Here is a 12,756-nt window from a genome sequence, read left to right on the forward strand (position 1 = left end):
GAACCAAAGCACCTCTCCATGTGTTTTCAATTAGTTTTAAGACAGAAGCAAGCATACTCCCAAAGCTCCACTAGCCAATTTTTGTTCCTCTGGAAGACAACAGTCATGCCATTATAAGCTCAGTTTTTGTGACTGGAAGTATTGTTCCATTATTCCAAGTAACCTTTTGGACAAGTATTCTTTTTGTTTTAGTATAGGTGATAGCAATTTGCAATACATGTTTCTATGTTGAGGAACTCTAGGGTCTGCAGTTCAGGAAGAGGCATTTAGAATTCTCAGCCAAGGAGCTCCAGCACCTCACCGAGCTACAAATCCCAGGATTACATGGAATGAGGCCATGGCAGTTCAGGTGGAATCAGATCACTGTCACTGTGTAATGCAGTGCTTCCCAACCTGTGGGTCCCCAGGTGTTTTGATCTACAACTCCCAGAAATCCCAGCCAGTTTGTCAGCTGTTAGGATTTCTGGAAGTTGAAGGCCAAAACACCTGGGCAGGCATGTAGCTGGGTGTGTGTGTGTGTGTGTGTGTGTGTGTGTGTGTGCTTGTGGGGCTTCACCCCCCCCCCCCCCCAATTTCTCAGGGTGGTCCGCGAGAAGGCCTTACTGGTATTATTTAAACTGTTATGTTTATTCATATCATGATCTGATCACCATGCTCAATATATCCTATATCTATGGGGGTATTGGGATAACGATACAAAAGATTTGCTAGGCTAGATCCTCTCTCACCCAGACTCAGCCCCCCCCCCCAGCTATGGGACTGCACCTGGGGACCCACAGGTTGAGAACCACTGGATGTGAAAGGGCTCTTTCCCAAACAGAAGAGTGGTGGCCAATTTTTGTGAGGATTTGCGGGATTAGTGAAGGTCCCAAGACTACCTTAGACACCCCCCCACACACACACACAAAGAAAAGCCCTGTCTGCATGCTTATAAAAATGTAAATAGTGGTACAACGTACTAGTTTGCTTTAGCTATGGTCTTAACTTACAATGAAAAGTCAATGTGACATAAAGGTATCTGTACGTCATACTAGAGAAGCAATTTTTGTCAGCCTTATCATAGTTCACCTTTTGCACACTTCCTTTGGGCAGGCTGAATAGGGTATGGAAAAATCTGTATGCTTGACTTCTTGGTGTGCATCACTGTTAAACACTCAGAGGAGCCTCTGCATTGAAGAATGAATGCAGTTTGACAGCACTTTGCCATGGTTCAGTGCTATGCAATCTTGGGAATTGTATTTTGACAAGGCCTTTAGCCTTCTCTGTCAAAGAGTGCTAGGGCCTAAATAAGCTTAAAGACACAAGAAAATGTGTTATAAAAGTCTCCCACATCCCTCCAGGTAGCATCTGGGGGCACTGACTTATTTATGTAGATTTCAGGCTCCTTGATCCACCAAAAGAGCTCTTCAGGCTGTATGTGGTCTCCAGGCCATGCTTTCAGCTTGCATTTACAATCTAAGTACTGTAAATGCCATTTAAAGACTGCGTGGTTTCCGGACTGTATGGCCATGTTCTAGCAGCATTTTCTCTTGCTGTTTTGCCTGCAATTTAATGGCCGTGCTTTTAAACAATCAATTTTTGAAAAGGTTCCAATTCATTGGTAAAAGACATAGCTTTAAAAGGTTCCTGCTAGGCCTGGGCAAAATCTGAGTTCAAACCTGGGGGAACTATTTGAAATGAGTGGACAGTACTGAGATGGATGAATCACACCAATCTGATTCATCCTGTATCTTCTATTCTTCCCATGTATCTTCTATTCAGCAGCTCAAGCAAATTTGTGCTATTAGTGTATAATTAATTACTAAAGTGAAAGGAAAATTGTTTGGGTGCACACTACCCATTTTCTCTCTCAAATGGTTTCAGTTCAACCATTGATCAAGGGCTAGTGCTCCTACACCTAGTTGAAAAATATACTCTAATACAAAGGAGATCTCTCTATGTTGCTATTATAGATTTTAAATTTGCTTTTGAACTCATCCCACATGACATATATAAGATCACACTGCTTTAGAGTTATGATGGTGGGTTCAGAAACTGAAATTATCAGAAATGTGAGACATAGGTTATTTTTAAATCTAAAGAATATTGATTACTTGTCAAGTTTTGCTTTCTTGCTTCCCACCCCCCCCCCCCATGTCTTCTCAGTGATTGTCTCTGCTACAAATTCCAAGTGCAATCTGACTAGAAGGGGATGCACAAACATAGAAACGTAAGACCTGTAAACCTGGTGATTTATGTCAGGGCTTTTCAAACTTTTTCTATTGCGACCCCTTTTTGTCCCAAGAAACCTCTGCATGACCCTGGGTATATAGATATATAAAATTGATATACAAATCAAACATTACTGATAATAAATAATAAATTTATTTTAAAACAATTCTTTGATATACTCATAATTTAACAATTTGTTAGAAGGTAAAGCAAATTTGCCTACTCATGAGATGGGCGTGCCTGATTATTTTTATATAAAGAATTAAATCTTGGATGAATATTTGCTATAGCAGGACATAGAGTACCTTCAATGTTTTTATGCCATGCTGCCATGCTTGGTTTGAAGCCTGAAATGTCAGAATGGTTGCTGGAGCATTTGCTGTACATTGTTGCTTACAGACTCATGTAAATAACTAAAACAGCCGCTAGGTGGCAAGCTACACAAAATAGTTAAAGGTTGGTGCTGCTTTGAACTGTGTAAGTAGTTTTTATGCCAGTGGTTCTCAACCTGTGGGTCCCCGGGTGTTTTGGCTTACAACTCCCAGAAATCCCAGCCAGTTTACCAGCTGTTAGGATTTCTGGGAGCTGAAGGCCAAAACATCTGGGGACCCACAGGTTGAGAACCACAGCTTTATGCTAATATGGCTACCCATTAGCATGCTCCTTCCATAACAGGCATGGGTAAACTTTGGCCCTTCAGGTGTTTTGGACTGCAACTCCCAGAAATCCCAGCCATTTTACTGGCTGTTAGGAATTGTGGGAGTTGAAGTCCAAAACACCTGGAGGGCCAAAGTTTGCCCATGCCTGTTCTATACTGTCAACTCTCTGTATTTATGGGTTCTAACATCTACGACTTAAATATATATATTCAATCATGCCGGCCACATGACCAAGAGGTGACAACACAGGCTCCTAGGCTTGGAAATGGAGAAGACCACCTCTCCCCAGAGCCAGAGATGAGCACCACCTCCAGAAGCCAGTAATGAAAAGAGAAGTCTTTGCCTTTGTTTGTGTTGTGTGTCTCATTCTATGTGACTGTAACAAGGCATTGAATGTGCCTGTGTTTGTTTTATATACCATAACCCACTCTGAGTCCCTTGGGGAGAAGGATGGAATATAAATAAAATGTATTATTATTATATCCATGGATACAATGATGTAGTAAAATAGTAGTAGTAGTAGTAGTAGTAATAATAATAATAATAATAATAATAATAATAATGCTTTATTTATAGCCCACTCTATCTCCCCGAGGGCACCATTATATAATGGTGTCCCTTATATAAAATGGCAAAATCAAGGTGTGCTTATATAATTATATCCATGGATTTGTGATCCTGGAATGAAACCCAGCAGATCCTGAGATACCACTGTGTCCCTGATTGTTTTTTTAATTGGGGGGGGGGGGGGAGGGAGAAGAGGAATAATTTGTGACAAGGATCTGATGCAGTGTGAAAAGATTAAAATGCGATGTATGCCATGCCATGTCTTCAGTCCAACTTTGGCTCTTCTCTTGCCTGCTTTAACTCAAATAAATTTATATCAGGAAACCTAAATGTTTCTTTCTCACATCATGTGTTGTTTGGCTCCCAGGCCATCGAAGTCAGCAGATCACAGGCTTTTAACTATAAATATGAATATGTGAGAAAAGGGTCCACATGCATAAATTTCAGGACTCAGATGGGTAGCCAGATAACCTCTGAAAAGAATAGGAAACGTTAAGGGAGAGGCAGTGGGCAGGGTCATGCAAATTCCACACAATGGAGAGAGTAAGACACACTGGGATGTCTGTGGTGGAGGAAAACAGAAAATCTAGGATGAAATGGTCGCAATATGAAAGCCTTCACTTGGGTGGTGGGCAGTATGTGGAGGATGTTGGCAGGGCTCTTGAATATGTTTATGGTGCTCTCAATAACCTGCAATGTCACTGGAGCGAGGGCCATTTGTGTCTCCTGAGTAGTGGGAGCTATAGCTGTTTGTGGAGGCAGGAGCTTGTCTGTGTAAGTGGACACTGCAGCCACATACACACATACATATTTTCACTTTTATTATGTGTATAGACAGATATGTGTGTGTGTGTATATCTATATCTATATATAATAACTGTATTGCCATTGTACATCATACAACAAAATTAAATGCCATCCCCAATCACATTATATATGTACAAATTACAAAACAAAGCACCCATCCTTCCACATTCTAATCGCTATTACACAACCCCTAATGCCACATTGGTGTGAAACCACAGAGTTCAAATTGTTACAGCTCTAGGATAAAAGCTATCTCTCATCCCATTTGTCATATATATTTGAAGTGTAACTGCAGTCATATATATATATATATATATATATATAGCAGGAGTTACATTTCAAAAATGTACCTCTTCCAACTTACATACAAAGTCAACTTATGAACAAAACTACAGAACCTATCTTGTTCTTAACTTGGTGACTGCCTGTGGGGGCCCTTCAGCCCTATATCCCAGAATATCAAGACAGAAAATCCCACATTATCTGAGTATGGACTCAGATAACCCAGTTTAAAGCAGATACTGTGGGATTTTCTGCCTTGATATTCTGGGATATAGGGCTGTGTGGAAGGGCCCTGTATGACTGATACAGAACTTGTGCATGAGAACAGAAGCGTGTGTGGTGGGAGTGAGGAAGAGAGAGACTTTGGGCCTTTCCACACAACCATATAACCCAGAATAACAAGGCAGAAAATCCCATAGTATCTGCTTTGAACTGGGTTATTTGAGGGTCCTTCCACACAGCCATATAACCTAGAAGGAGGAATTGTATAACGACCAAGTAGCCACAGTAAGAACAGACCACGGAACAACAGACTGGTTCACGATTGAGAAAGAAGTAAGGCATGGCTGTATCCTCTCACCCTCCCTATTCAACTTGTATGCAGAACACATCATGTGATGTGCGGGGCTTGATGAATCCAAAGCTGGAGTTAAAATTGCTGGAAGAAACATTAACAACCTTAGATATGCAGAGGATATCACTTTGATGGCTGAAAGTGAGGAGGTGCTGAGGAGCCTTATCGCCAAGGTGAAAGTGCAAAAGCTGGGCTGCAGTTAAACATCAAGAAAACCAAGATTATGGCAACCAGACTGACTGATAACTGGCAAATAGAGGGAGAAAATGTGGAGGCAGTGACAGACTTTGTATTTTTAGGCACAAAGATTTCTGCAGACACAGACTGCAGCCAGGAAATCAGAAGATGTTTACTTCTTGGGGGGAGAGCAATGGCCAACCTGGATAAAATAGTGAAGAGTAGAGACATCACACTGGCAACGAAGGTCTGCATAGTTATAGCAATGGTATTCCGCATAGTAACCTATGTATGCGAGAGCTGGACCATAAGGAAGGCTGAGTGAAGGAAGATAGACACTTTTGAACTCTGGTGCTGGAGGAAAATCCTGAGAGTGCCTCAGGGCCGTAGCCAGAACCCCCACCCACCCCCACCCTGGCTACAGGCCTGTCAATATCTGCTTGAGATAGTGTCTGGAGGGACTCTTAATTTTTTGCGTCTCATAGACTTATCATGGGTATTTGGTTAACCAGTTAAAATTCATGAGTAAACCAGTTTTTTTTTTAACCTGAAAAATGGGGGGGGGGGTTGAACCCCTAACAACCCCCCCCCCCCCCCCCCGCTACAGGCCTGGAGTGCCTTGGACTGCAAGAAGATCCAACCAGTCCATCCTCCAGGAAATAATGCCCGGCTGCTCACTGGAGGGAAGGATATTAGAGGCAAAGTTGAAGTATTTTGGCTACATCATGAGAAGACAGGAAAGCTTGGAAAAGATCATGATGATGGGAAAAATGGAAGGAAAAAGGAAGAGAGGCCGACCAAGGGCAAGATGGATGAACGGTATCCTTGAAGGGACTGGCTTGACCTTGAAGGAACTGGGGGCAGTGACGGCCGACAGGGAGCTCTGGCGTGGACTGGTCCATGAGGTCACGAAGAGTTGGAAGCGACTGAACAAATAAACATCAACAATATCTGCTTTGAACTGAGTTATCAGCGTCCACACTGCCATATATCCCAGCTCAAAGCAGGTAATGTGGGATTGTATTCAGCTGTGTGGAAGGGGCCTTTGGAGAGGAAGCGTGCATTGTGTGTGTATGCGAGTAACAGAGAGAACTGGTGTATAGAGATAGAATGTCTGTATGTGTGAGAAAGACTTTGGAGAGACAATGCGTGTATGTTTGTGTGTGTGTGTGTGAGAGAGATACTTTGGAAGGAGAGAGAGTGTGCGTGTAGGAGGGCGGAGAGAAGAGGAGAGAGAGAGAGAGAGCGAGAGAGAGAGAGAGCCTGGCTGGGCGCCTCCTTGGCCCTGGAGGGCTTCCCTCTCGCCGAGTGGGCAGGCTCAGGCTGTGGCGGGGCCTGCGCTTCTCCATTAGCGGGCGGTGCCTCCGCCCCTCGGTGCATCTCCTTCTCCCCCACGGGTGGCGAGGCCTCCCAGCCCCACGCGGCTGCCTTCCCTTCCCTTCCCGGCTGGAGGGCCCACGAAGAGCGAGGCGGGCGCTGCTGAGGAAACCGAGGCAGCAGCCTCGCCGCGGACGCGGAGACGAGGCAGAGGAGGCGGAGGAGGAGGAGGGAACCCGGCCGGAGCAGCCACGCTGGAGGTTCGCGACGGAGCGGCGGCCGCCCCCCGGGCACGGTAAATGGGGACGGGGAGAGGGAAGGAGGGCTTTTGGGGGCCTCTTTCGTGGCAGGGAGAGGGGGCGCCGCTTCTGTAGTATCCTGCCTGGACCCGGGAGTCCTGCGCGTGAAAACTTGGGAAATAGCCGGGTTTCCGTTTGGGGAGAGCGGCTCGGGCTCAGGCTGGGGCTCCTTCCGACTTGGGGAGCCGCTCTTTTCGGCGGGTGGCGCTGCGGAGCCCCGAAGGAGGCGGAAGTCCCCTTTCGGGACCCTTAAGGCGACCCAGACCCCGAACACGTTAACAACAATGAGATTTTCAAACCGGCTCAATGGGATTCAATAGACAGTGATCAAAAGCGAACTGCTAAAGTAATTCAGAGTCCATACAGCACCTCCTGGGTCATCTTTGGGAGTGCAGGATCTAGCCATTCCCAAACTAAGTAACGTTGGTTGTTGTATGTTTTCCGGGCTGTCTGTCCATGTTCTGTCTGTCCATCTATGGCAGAAATCCTCAGAGGTTGTGAGGTATTTAATGCTAATCAAGGTGATTAACTAAAACATTCACACTGGCCACCAACTGACAAAGAGTTCTTCTCTCGGGACTTTCCACAGATATATATATATAAACCTTCCTTGCTTAGTTTCTCCATACCTCACAACCTCTGAGGATGCCTGCCATAGATGTGGGCGAAACGTCTAGAACATGGCCAGACAGCCTGGAAAACAAACAACAACCCCGTGATCCAGACCATGAAAGCCTTCGACAACACATTAAGCAACATTGGACTTCAACTTCCTGGAGCCTCCGCTGCTGTGATGACCCATGGGCCTTGTAGTCCTGCTCAGGACATTGTAATTCCTGATGAAGATGAAAACTTGGGTTTTTTACCTTCCCAGTCTGAACTGGATTCTTCTCAGCCAGATCTTTCCCAGGCAGATCTGGGAACCTTGCACCTGCAAGAAAGTTGTCTCCCAGAAGTATGTCAAACAAGCCCAGAGCCTACTTCTCCCGTGTTCTTGCGGCGGGAGTTTTGTAAACAACAGAGAAGTTTGGAATCAGCTTCGCGCAGGAGTGCGAGGATTGCAGCTAAGAATGTGGCCAATTAAGACTGCTTCTCGTGAGAATCTTTGGGGAGTCTCACATCTGGTCTCAGAGTTTAGCTTTCGGTTCTGATTCCCAGAGAACTGCTTCGGCGGGAAAGTTAGACTCTATTTAGGTGTTTTACCCGCGTAGTAACTTCGCGGAGTCAATTCGTCAGCCTACGGAGCGGGTCGTGTCTGGACAGCGCGCTCCGATTCAAGCCTCGCTCTCGCTCAAGCCTTGCCTTGCTATCCAGCCCTCGCCTTGCTTCCCAGCCTTTGTTTACCTACGGACTTTGCCTTGTTTCCCAGGACCAATCCTTGCCTTGTACCACGGATTTTACCAAGTTATTCCACGGACCTTGTTCTTGTTCCTAGTTACCTTGTTCCACGTTCAAGCCTTGTTTCAAGTATCAAGTTATTTCCTAGCCTCGCTCAAGTTTCATGGACTAAAGGACCTTGTCATCTCCCCTCACTTTGCTTGGCAAAGTGAGTGTTTCGGTTATTGGATTACAACTTTGGACCTTAATATTTCTTATTGGACATTGCTTTTTTGGACTAATTCTGACCTTTCCTGAAAGGTCTAATTCTGGACTATTTTCTACACTTGTTTTTATTAACTTTATATATTCCTTCAATAAAGATATTAGATAGATTCTGGCCTCTGTGTATGGTTATTGGTGCTCTGCAGCCTGGGTCTTGACAGTTTGACTCCGCCACCCTAAGCACCAATTAACCTCGGCCAGAATGTCTACCGGAGTCGTACCTGGGCCGAGCGGCCAGCCGATTACCTACACCATCGACAAGGAGGAGGTGGACCGAATCCGTGATAAGCTCAATGCACAGGATGGAGAAATAAGGGGTTTGAAGGAACGCGGAATTCGTCTTCCGGCCATGGCGTTGCCAACCAAGTTTACTGGAGAAGCTTCTAAGGTTCATGTCTTCCGTCGCCAATGTCAAGCTTATCTAGAGGCCCGTGCTGCCGAGTTTCCCCAAGAAGACATCAAAGTGGCATGGGTTTACAGTCTTCTAGACGGGCCAGCGGCCAGCTGGGCGACGGCACTGTACGACCAAGCCTCTCCACACCTAAGATCAGCGCAACGCTTCTTGGACCACCTCAAGGAGACTTGGGGAATCGAGGACAATTTGGAGGCAGCCGGTCACAAACTCCGTCGCCTTTTCCAAGGAGACAGACCTATGTCTCAGTATATAGCCGAGTTCCGAGTGCTGGCCCACAACACCGGCTGGAACGATGTAGCCCTCAGGGGACAATTCCGGGAGGGTCTCAACATTGAAATGCTGGAAGAAATCTCCAAGGTGGATCCTCCCCAGACCCTCGAGGCACTCATTGATCAATGTTTACGGGCTGAAGTCATGATTGCCAACAGGAAACAGTGGGTTCGAGGTCAGGGCGGTAGAGCCGGGGCAAAACCCCCCGCTCCCGCCAGCGTTCAGCCACGTCCGGTCTGGAGACCCCCACCGCCAACCCCATACCCCAGAGGGAGCGAGGAGGTGCCGATGCAGTTGGGCAATGTGCGTCCCAGACTAGATGCCGCCGAGAAGGCCCGTCGTCAACGCTTAAACCTCTGCTGGTACTGCGGGAACGGGGGCCACTTCGCCAGAGAGTGCCCAGCCAAAGGGAAGCCTGCCGCCCGTCTTGCGGCGGCGTCCTCCACGGAGACGAAGACGTCTGAGCCGACTGGCACACAGCCGGCGGGGGAAGCCAACGACCGGGTGTAGAGAGGCTCGCCAACCCGGTCAAAAAATCCATCCAAGAGCCGCCAACCGGGGTCCTGTTCCTTCTCGTGGTCACATTATGGTCAGCAAAAAGGGGACCCGTCATGATCCACGCCATGATAGACTCTGGAGCTACCAACAATTTCATCGATAGAGAGTATGCCGACTCTCTGGGATTACAATACCATGATTTCAAGAATGCCCGTGTGGTGCAAGCCATAGACGGCCGCCCCCTCAAGACGGGCCCCGTAAGTCAGTGGTCGGAACCCACCAGGATGTGGATAAGGGAACATATGGAAGAGATTTCCTTCTTTGTTACCGAGGTTCCCCATTTCCCTGTGATTTTGGGAATTCCATGGCTGACTCTCCACGACCCTAACATCTCCTGGTCCAACAGAGAACTGCAGTTTGCTTCACCGTACTGCCAAAACCATTGCCTCGTAGCCAAGGTATGCCACGCCACAGACACCGAGCCCATCATCACCTTGCCAAAGAAGTACTCCGAGTATTGGGATGTATTCAATGAGAAAGAAGCCGAAAAATTACCCCCACATAGACCTTATGACTGTGCCATTGACTTGGTGGAGGGGGCCCCGATCCCGCGAGGGCATCTCTACTCCCTGACTGAACCAGAGCAAGAAGCTCTCAGGGAATTCCTAGAGACAAACCTTCGCAAGGGATTCATCAGACCCTCTCAATCCCCAGCCGCCTCCCCAGTGATGTTTGTGAAGAAGAAGTCAGGGGAACTACGCTTGGTGGTGGACTACAGAGCATTGAACAATATCACCAAGCGGAACAGCTATCCCCTGCCCTTAATCTCGGATCTACTGGATCGGCTTCGAGGAGCCAAGGTTTACACCAAGCTGGATCTTCGGGGGGCTTACAACTTAGTTCGCATCAGGGAAGGGGACGAGTGGAAGACCGCCTTCCAGACCAAATTCGGATTATTCGAGTCCCGAGTTATGAATTTCGGTTTATGCGGAGCCCCCGCAACGTTCCAGCATTTTGTCAACGACATTTTTCAGGACTATCTAGACAGGTTCTTGATAATCTACCTGGACGATTTTTTGGTGTTTTCTAGATCACAATCAGAACATGAGAACCACGTCAAAATGGTGTTACAACGATTGCGGGATCATGGACTTTATGCCAAGCTGGAAAAATGCGCCTTTGATCTACAAGAGGTAGATTTCCTTGGTTACCGCATCTCGCCTCTAGGGCTTTCCATGGATCCAGCCAAGGTTTCAGCAGTATTGGAATGGCGGGCGCCAACTAACAAGAAAGAGGTACAGCGTTTCTTGGGGTTCGCGAACTATTACCGCAAGTTCATTCCAGATTTTGCCCGCTGGTCCGACCCCATCACTAGCTGCATCCGTGGAAAGCAGCCTTTCCGCTGGACTGATCAAGCAGAGAAAGGGTTCCAGCAACTAAAGAAACTATTCACCTCCCAGCCAATTCTACAGCACCCAAATCCTGGAACCCCTTTTGTGGTGCAGGCGGACGCCTCTGATGTGGCAATTGGGGCTGTACTCTTACAACCGGTGGGAGATCACCTCCACCCCTGTGCCTTTTATTCTCGTCAACTAACCACACCAGAGAGGAATTACACCATTTGGGAAAAAGAACTACTGGCCATAAAGGCAGCCTTTGAAACTTGGAGACATTGGCTAGAAGGGGCCAAATTTCCCATTGAAGTCCACACTGATCATCGTAATCTAGAACATCTAAGAACTGCCCGCAAACTAAATCAGAGGCAGCAACGTTGGGCTTTATTCTTTGAACGTTTCAACTTCCAGATCCATTATGTGACCCCAGCCCAAACCAAGCAAGCAGACGCCCTGTCACGTAAACCGGAATACGCTGCAGGACGCAAGGAGACCTTTGAATCCCAACTGCTACAACCCGAGAACTTTGCCACGCTCACGGTGGGGAACACCAAATCCATTCCCATTGGTTCAACTTCCCCTACTCCAGGACCCATCTGTGCTCAAGAAATCAGGGCTAGTCAGCAAGCAGATGCCTGGGCGCAGGACCAACTTCGCCAAGGTCTGCACTTTCCCTTTTCGCTTAAAGATGGGCTGCTCTGCTATAGAAATCATGTTTATATCCCACCCGGACCGGGCAGGGAAAAAGCGCTTCGTCTGTGTCATGACTGCAAACCAGCAGGACACTTCGGACTATTTAAAACTATGCATTTGATCCTAAGGGATTTTTGGTGGCCCAAGATCCGCAAGGATGTGGAAAAATATGTCAACACCTGCCCAGTATGCCAGCGCTCCAAGATACGAAGGGAGAAGCCCTCAGGGCTTTTACACCCCCTTCCTACCCCATCTCGCCCATGGGAAATAATTTCCGCGGATTTCATCACTGACCTACCACCTTCCTGTGGATTCACCACGATCTTGGTGGTGGTGGACCTTTTCACCAAGTTAGCCCATTTCATTCCCTGTGAAGGCCTCCCCACGGCCAAAGAAACTGCGGATCTATTTCTTCAACATGTTTTCAGACTACATGGATTGCCCAAGAGTTTAGTCACAGACCGTGGATCTCAATTCACCTCTCGTTTTTGGAAGGCACTACAAAAACTATTGGGCATAGACTCTCGCTTATCTTCAGCTCATCATCCCCAAACAGATGGGCAAACGGAGCGCACCAATGCCACTTTGGAGCAGTATCTTCGCTGTTATGTAAACTACCAACAGGACAATTGGGCTTCTCTGTTACCACTGTCTGAGTTTGCCTACAACAATGGAGTTCAAGCTTCTACAAAAGAAACGCCGTTCTTTGCAAACTACGGCTTCCATCCACGTTTCTTCCCCCCTGTCATTGAAACTTCAGAAGTTCCCGCAGCAGAGGATTGGCTGCAGGAACTCACAGCGGTGCAACAACTTTTGCTCCAGCAACTGGACCAAGCCAAGGAGGACTATAAACGCCACGCTGACAAACATCGCCAGCCGGGCCCCGAAATCAAGGTAGGAGATCGGGTTTTTCTGTCCACTCGCTTCCTGCCCTCCCACCGCCCTTGCCGGAAGTTAGATGCCCGTTTCATTGGCCCCTATCCAGTGGTGG

General features: G+C 47.3%; 1 protein-coding gene across 5 annotated transcripts in view; it reads left to right on the forward strand.

Moving 5' to 3' along the window:
* Nucleotides 1-6,360: 6,360 nt before the first annotated feature.
* Nucleotides 6,361-12,756, forward strand: part of st3gal6 (ST3 beta-galactoside alpha-2,3-sialyltransferase 6) — a 66,433-nt gene continuing 60,037 nt past the window's right edge. For 4 of the 5 annotated variants that reach the window (XM_062974791.1, XM_062974793.1, XM_008107839.3 and 1 more), the window contains exon 1: nucleotides 6,362-6,889. The gene's annotated coding sequence lies outside the window, so the exon portion shown is untranslated. Of the gene's footprint in view, nucleotides 6,890-12,756 lie in introns of all 5 variants that reach the window. The other variant, XM_062974796.1, reaches the window with a different exon arrangement.

The sequence above is a fragment of the Anolis carolinensis genome, chromosome 3, assembly GCF_035594765.1.
Source record: "Anolis carolinensis isolate JA03-04 chromosome 3, rAnoCar3.1.pri, whole genome shotgun sequence".
In the NCBI taxonomy this organism is placed as follows: domain Eukaryota; kingdom Metazoa; phylum Chordata; class Lepidosauria; order Squamata; family Dactyloidae; genus Anolis; species Anolis carolinensis.